Genomic DNA, 5,843 nt, shown 5'->3' with positions numbered 1-5,843 from the left:
CTGAATTTGTTTTGGTGATAAGGTTTTTAAAAATTGTGTGTGTGTGTGTGTGTGTGTGTGTGTGTGTGTGTGTGTGTGTGTGATTTGTTATTTTTTAGTTATGTGTATTGTGTGGGCACATGTTTGCCAGAAGCTGTTTCCCCTCCTGCAGCTGCAGTTCCAGGCAGTTGTGAACTGCTGGATGTGGGATTTGAGAACTGTGCAAAAGTTGTAGGCTACATTAATCACTGAGCATCTCGTCCTCGGTTACTCCTGCTATTTAGTCATTTTTGAAATAGCTACTTGGTTTCTTTTTCTCTGTATTAAAAGTTAAGCACACAAAGAATACCAGCTGTCTTGGAGATAGACAATGTACATAAAATTCTGAAATCAATTTGTCAAACATAATGCCAGGGATAAATTATGATAGGAAAAAAAGATGTAGTTGTTACTTTAAATATAGTCTTCCACATTTGAGGAATTTATCTTTCTTCCGTGAAATGGAAGGTATATCTAATGGGCATAAAATGAAAAATGCACACATACACCGTAGGTTAGGAATGTGTATATATAAAATTTCTCATCACTGTCCAGTTAAAAATACAAAAGTGTACACCTGATGGGAAATTTTCTGTTTTGAATAGCATAATTGTATGAAAGTAGGAATAATAAATGGAAGTAAGTAAGATTTGTGGGGCCAATGGATCTTTCATAAAAATAAAACCCTGTTCTTGTTTGTTGTAAGTGCCAGAAGCTTTGGATCTCCTCGAGCTACATTTTCGGGAAGTTGTGAGTTGCTGTGGTTATGGTGTGTGTGTGTACAAATACTGGGGAGGAGGAGAATTCTTGATGTGCAGCCCAGTCTTTCAGTTGCTGGGTTCACAGGCATGCACCACCACACCTGGCATACAAATCACGTGTTTTAAAGGCTCTTATCAAAGTCATTTTTCCATATTCTAGTTTATGTACAGATTCACAGATATTTGTTGAATATTTGATTTTACATTGAAAAATGCGAGTTTAATTACAAGGTGTGACCATTAACCTCTCTTCTTCACTTGCACATTATTAACAAAGGTTACACAATATCAACCTTTTAGTATTACTTTGGTATGTGAATTATAAGTAAAACTAAAATGCTTATATCACTTATCATAAAGTCTGGCATATAGTAGTTCATAATTGCTGCTTTTCTCATCCTTATTCCCAGTGTTTCTTCATTTATTAGAACAAAGGATAATTTCCATTTTACATAAATTCTCTAACAAATACTGAATCAAAATGCCAAAACTTGCAAATTATGATCCTTCCCCTTTTTAAGGCATTTGGGATTTTAGATGAGGTAGGTGAGACCGCCAAACAAACGTTTCACTTTGGTCCTGGTTTTTGTAACCTGGAACATTATTTGCTAATCTGGTCAGTATCTCACAAGAAGGGTTCAATAGGATCTGCTCAATGGATGATAAGCCTTTCGCGGTGGAAATTTAACGTTGGCTCAACCGCACAAACGGCCTGGCCTCAAGGCTTAGATGGTTGTTCAGGGAGTTTCCCATAAGTCTCTTTGGCTCGCCTACTCCTCACAGCATCTCCCACAGTACTCCGGGGCTCCCTTGTCATGTGACCACGGCGTAGCTCTTCAGAGGGAAACTAATGCACAGTAAAGTGGTGAGTGCCACTACGCTTCCCTTCCACCCCAACTCCCGGGCTTGCGTAATCTCGCGGGAAGTGAACAGTATCTTCTCGCGAGAGCTAAGTAGGGATCCCTCCAGGTCCGCCTCCGTGGTGAGAAGGAGGAGGAGAAGGAGGAGGCGGAGGGAGGGAGGAGGAGGCCCCGTCGCGGCCTTCGCCGCCGCCAACGGGGCTGTCCCTGTAGCTCCCGATGGAGTTTGAGGCCCTGAAACCGCCGCCGAGCTCTGCCCTGGCGAGACGAGGCGCCTCCGTCGCCAAGCCGCGCCGTCGCGGGGTCCCCGGGAGCGGCCCTTAGCGACCCCGCCCGGGCCCCTCAGGTAGGGCGGGGGCGGGCACGGTGCGGCTGGGCCCCGGCCCCGCTGTCCGGTCCCCAGAGGTGGGGTGGGGAGCTGTCTGTGCCCGGCGGCCTGTGCGTGTTGACCGCCGGTGCCCCGAGGGTTGGGAATCGCGGGCTGCACCCGACCCTCGGCGAATCCCGGACCCCGAAGAGCCCCTCGTTCCGGTAGGGCTTTCTGATGAGACGCTCAAATGGCCACCGTCCCTAGCTGGAGGGATGTCCCCTGACCACTGAGAAGCCCACCCGAGCAGAGGCCGGCTTCCTTCTTTGCTTACCCCAGTTAGGAAGAGGGTTTTCCGAAGCCCTGATAACGTCCTCTTTCAGCCTCAGGGCTTACCGAGACCCCAGCGCACGAACGGTGGAGGCGATCTGCCTGGCGTTAATAGGGACCCTGGTCAAACAATGCCCAGGGAAGGCTTAACCTCCCTGTAGGAAGATGGCTAGACCAGAGAGGGTGCGCAGGGGATGGGACTAGGAGCAATGGCATGAAACACAGACCGGGAAGTCTGTTATGGCTTTCTTTCCCTCTTTCGTCTTATTTTCCTTGGGGAAGCCTCTTGAGGAGATTCTTCCACCATCTTAGGAGAATGGTAGGAAACATCTTTGTTTCTCAAAGAAACAACTGGACTTTTCTCTGTCCTTAGCCTTCAAGAAGAAAGAAGATAAGGGTAGCTGTCATTTCCATCCTTGAAATCACCAAGAGTTTTAAGATACTGGCAGACACAGCCTGCCAGTAGTCACAAGTAATCACAGACATACAGTAGTCAAATTCAGTGATTCTCAACCTGTTTATATTTTTGTTTAAGCTCTATCTCAGTTCTTTTTAATCCTACTGCCCTCTTACTTAGAACCCTTTTTAGTGATTTCTTCTTACCTTGATTAGTGACTTTGTATCCCAAATAAAGTGTATAAGTAATCTTATTATCATTTTTTATTAGTCACACTTTTAAAGCTCCAATAAAAGCTTTTAGTTTACCTGAGAAAACTAATAAGGACACACTAAAGTGATATAATGTGACCCGGAAGGAAAGAAACAAATGTTTTAGTTTGTGGGTCCAGAATACTTTGTAGATTCCCCCATTTCCACCTTTATTCTGGTTTTAAAAAACGACCAAACAAAACAGAAACCTACATCACTGTTCTGACCTCAGCATCATTATCTTAAGTTGCTTACTAACACAGTCAATTCTTGAAAAAATAGAAGCCATTAAACACATCCTATTAAAGGCATCCTTCCCCCCCCCCTTTGTTGTTGATTCGGAGATTCTTGTTTCCCCAAATTTCAGAGTTTGGAAAATTGCTAGAACAAAATGTTAAATTTATTTCCCGGTCTTGTTTAGAAAAGGCTGATACCATAATTCGAACAGACTTTTATTCTTTGAGAATCTATTTGCAGTCTAGTTCATTAGAGAAGCCTTTGAATTACTCATGATCTGTTACTGTTGTGTTAGTGTAACATGCAGGAAGACTTAATATCCATGTTTTTGTTAATTCACTTTTTGTTTTTGTAATTTGCTTCCTTCTAGTTGGCAAAAGCATTTTTCCCTACATTCAGGATTTAATATTTAAAATTAGAACATTGTGTGTGATGGTTAAGAATGCTATAAATTTGTAACAAGGTTGTTTTGTTTATTAATTTGTTTTGTTTTGTTTTGGAGACAAGGTCCCCTCTTCGTAGTCCTGACTGTCCTGAAACTCACTATGTAGATCAGTCTGGTTTTGAACTCACAGTGAGTGATGATTCTGCCTCTGCCTCATTTGCACTGGTACTAAGGGAGTACACCACCATGACTGCTGGTAACAAAGTTGTAATAAGTACTTTCTTATTTTTGGTTGGACTTGGTTGAAGTTTCACTTCCTAGTGTTGGAAAAAGGAAGTCTGCAGAAAATAAAAATGAATTGCATCTAGTCACATGAGTGTTGTCGATTTTATCTTTGTGATCAAGTTTTCTAATTCCATTAGAACCTTAAATGTGACTTTTAACTCAATTCTTAATAAAAATTATATTTTGAGTATTTTTTTGTAGCCTAGATTTACCTGATAGCAGCCACATGTAACAACTAAGGACTTGAAATGTGTTAAGTGCAAAATATATACCACATTTCAAAGACTTAATTGAAAATTCTAAAACATTTTAATATTTTAAGTTTTTATATAATTGCAGGTTAAAATTATATTTTACTTAATTATATAAAATGTATCACTAAAATTGATTCATCTATGTTCTTTTTCCTTTTTTAATATTTTTTGTTTTGTTTTGTTTTTTGAGACAGGGTTTCTCTGTGAGCTTTGGCGCCTGTCCTAGAACTAGCTCTTGTAGACCAGACCTGCCTCGAACTCAGAGATCCACCTGCCTTTGCCTCCCAAGTGCTGGCCTTTTTAAAAATTTGACAATCAGAAATTGTTAAAGTTTTTTTGATTCAGGCTCTCATTCTAACCCAGGCTGGCCTGGAACTCACTGTGTAGCCTAAGCTAGCCTTGAACTTGGCTATACTCTTGCCCTGAACTTCCTTAGTACTTATAAGGGTCAACTGCAGTGCAGGGATACAATAAATAAATACATGAAGAACCAAAAACTTATGATGGTATCCTTTTAGCGTCAAAATAATTCGAGGGCTAAGGATTCTAGTAATAAGAAAGATAAGGTTATCTAGTGTCAGAACATATAATTAAGTTTCGTCACAAAGTATTTTTTCAAATCTAGCCATCACTAAAGAAATAGAATTTCGCTGGGCGGTGGTGGCGTGCGCCTTTAATCCCAGCACTCAGGAGGCAGAGGTGGGCGGATCTCTGTGAGTTCGAGGCCAGCCTGGTCTAGAAGAGCTAGTTCCAGGACAGGAACCAAAAAAAAAAAAAAAAAAAAAAAAAAAAAGCTATGGAGAAACCCTGTCTCGAAAATTAAAAAAGAAAAAAAAAGAAGTAGAACTTGGTTAGTTTAAATTGGAAGGTTTGTTTTCCTATTAGAGTGCATTGAAAGTTCTCTCATTTTAAAATACTTGGTTCAAGCCTAATTTGAGGATTAAAACTGATCTCATCCATCTCATAGCTTTAAACAAAATAGTAGGTTTTTTTTTGTTTGTTTGTTTGTTTTTCGAGACAGGGTTTCTCTGTGGCTTTGGAGCCTGTCCTGGCACTAGCTCTGTAGACCAGGCTGGTCTCGAACTCACAGAGATCCGCCTGCCTCTGCCTCCCGAGTGCTGGTATTAAAGGCGTGCGCCACCATCGCCTGGCTCAAAATAGTAGTTTTTGACATTGTGATACAGCTTCTCTTTTCTCCAAACTCTGTTGTCCTTGAGTGCTGAGCCATAGAATTTACAGGTTATTTCCATTAGTGTTTGCTTGTTTCTTAGGTTGAGTCTTACATTGTACTTCTGATGCTCACAGTATGATTTTAAATCTAAAGATGTGTTTTGTTTTGTTTTGCAGTACTGGGGATTGAATTTAAAGCTTCACAAACATGAGTCACATCCCTGATCAAAGCTAATTACTTTGATAATGTTCTATATAGGAAAGTACTGGTGTAGTTTATTGCAGTAGCTTATAGTACTCAAATATAATTAATTTTTAAAAGTAATAGAACTGACTTCTAAGTGTTTATTTTTATAAACAGAATTATAAAGTACTATGTGTTAACATAATGCAGTGAAAAAGGCCTATCTATACACTCTCTACTCTGTGTAGTGTCCTGATCTGATTGTGTAATATAAATAACAGAAAATGAAATTGTTTAGTTGGTATGCTGTTTTGTTTTGTTTTTGTTTTTTTTGGTAAAGAAGTTTGTAATTTACAGCTATAAGACAAGTCTGTTACTCTTTTTTTTTTTTTTTTTTTTTTTTT

At 40.2% G+C, this 5,843-nt stretch overlaps 1 protein-coding gene across 6 annotated transcripts in view; it reads left to right on the top strand.

Annotated features, from left to right (window-relative positions):
- The first annotated feature begins 1,685 nt into the window (after positions 1–1,685).
- Positions 1,686–5,843, top strand: part of Rc3h2 (ring finger and CCCH-type domains 2) — a 77,122-nt gene continuing 72,964 nt past the window's right edge. For 2 of the 6 annotated variants that reach the window (XR_007589120.1, XM_050124824.1), the window contains exon 1: positions 1,712–1,985. The gene's annotated coding sequence lies outside the window, so the exon portion shown is untranslated. Of the gene's footprint in view, positions 1,986–5,843 lie in introns of all 6 variants that reach the window. The other 4 variants (XM_050124827.1, XM_050124826.1, XM_050124825.1 and 1 more) reach the window with 4 other exon arrangements.

This window comes from Alexandromys fortis, unplaced genomic scaffold (genome assembly GCF_014885135.2).
Source record: "Alexandromys fortis isolate MF-2015 unplaced genomic scaffold, M_Fortis_MF-2015_v1.1 scaffold_228, whole genome shotgun sequence".
NCBI classification, from domain to species: domain Eukaryota; kingdom Metazoa; phylum Chordata; class Mammalia; order Rodentia; family Cricetidae; genus Alexandromys; species Alexandromys fortis.
The sequence above is the reverse complement of the archived record's forward strand: the minus strand, read 5'-3'. Positions and strand labels throughout refer to the sequence as shown.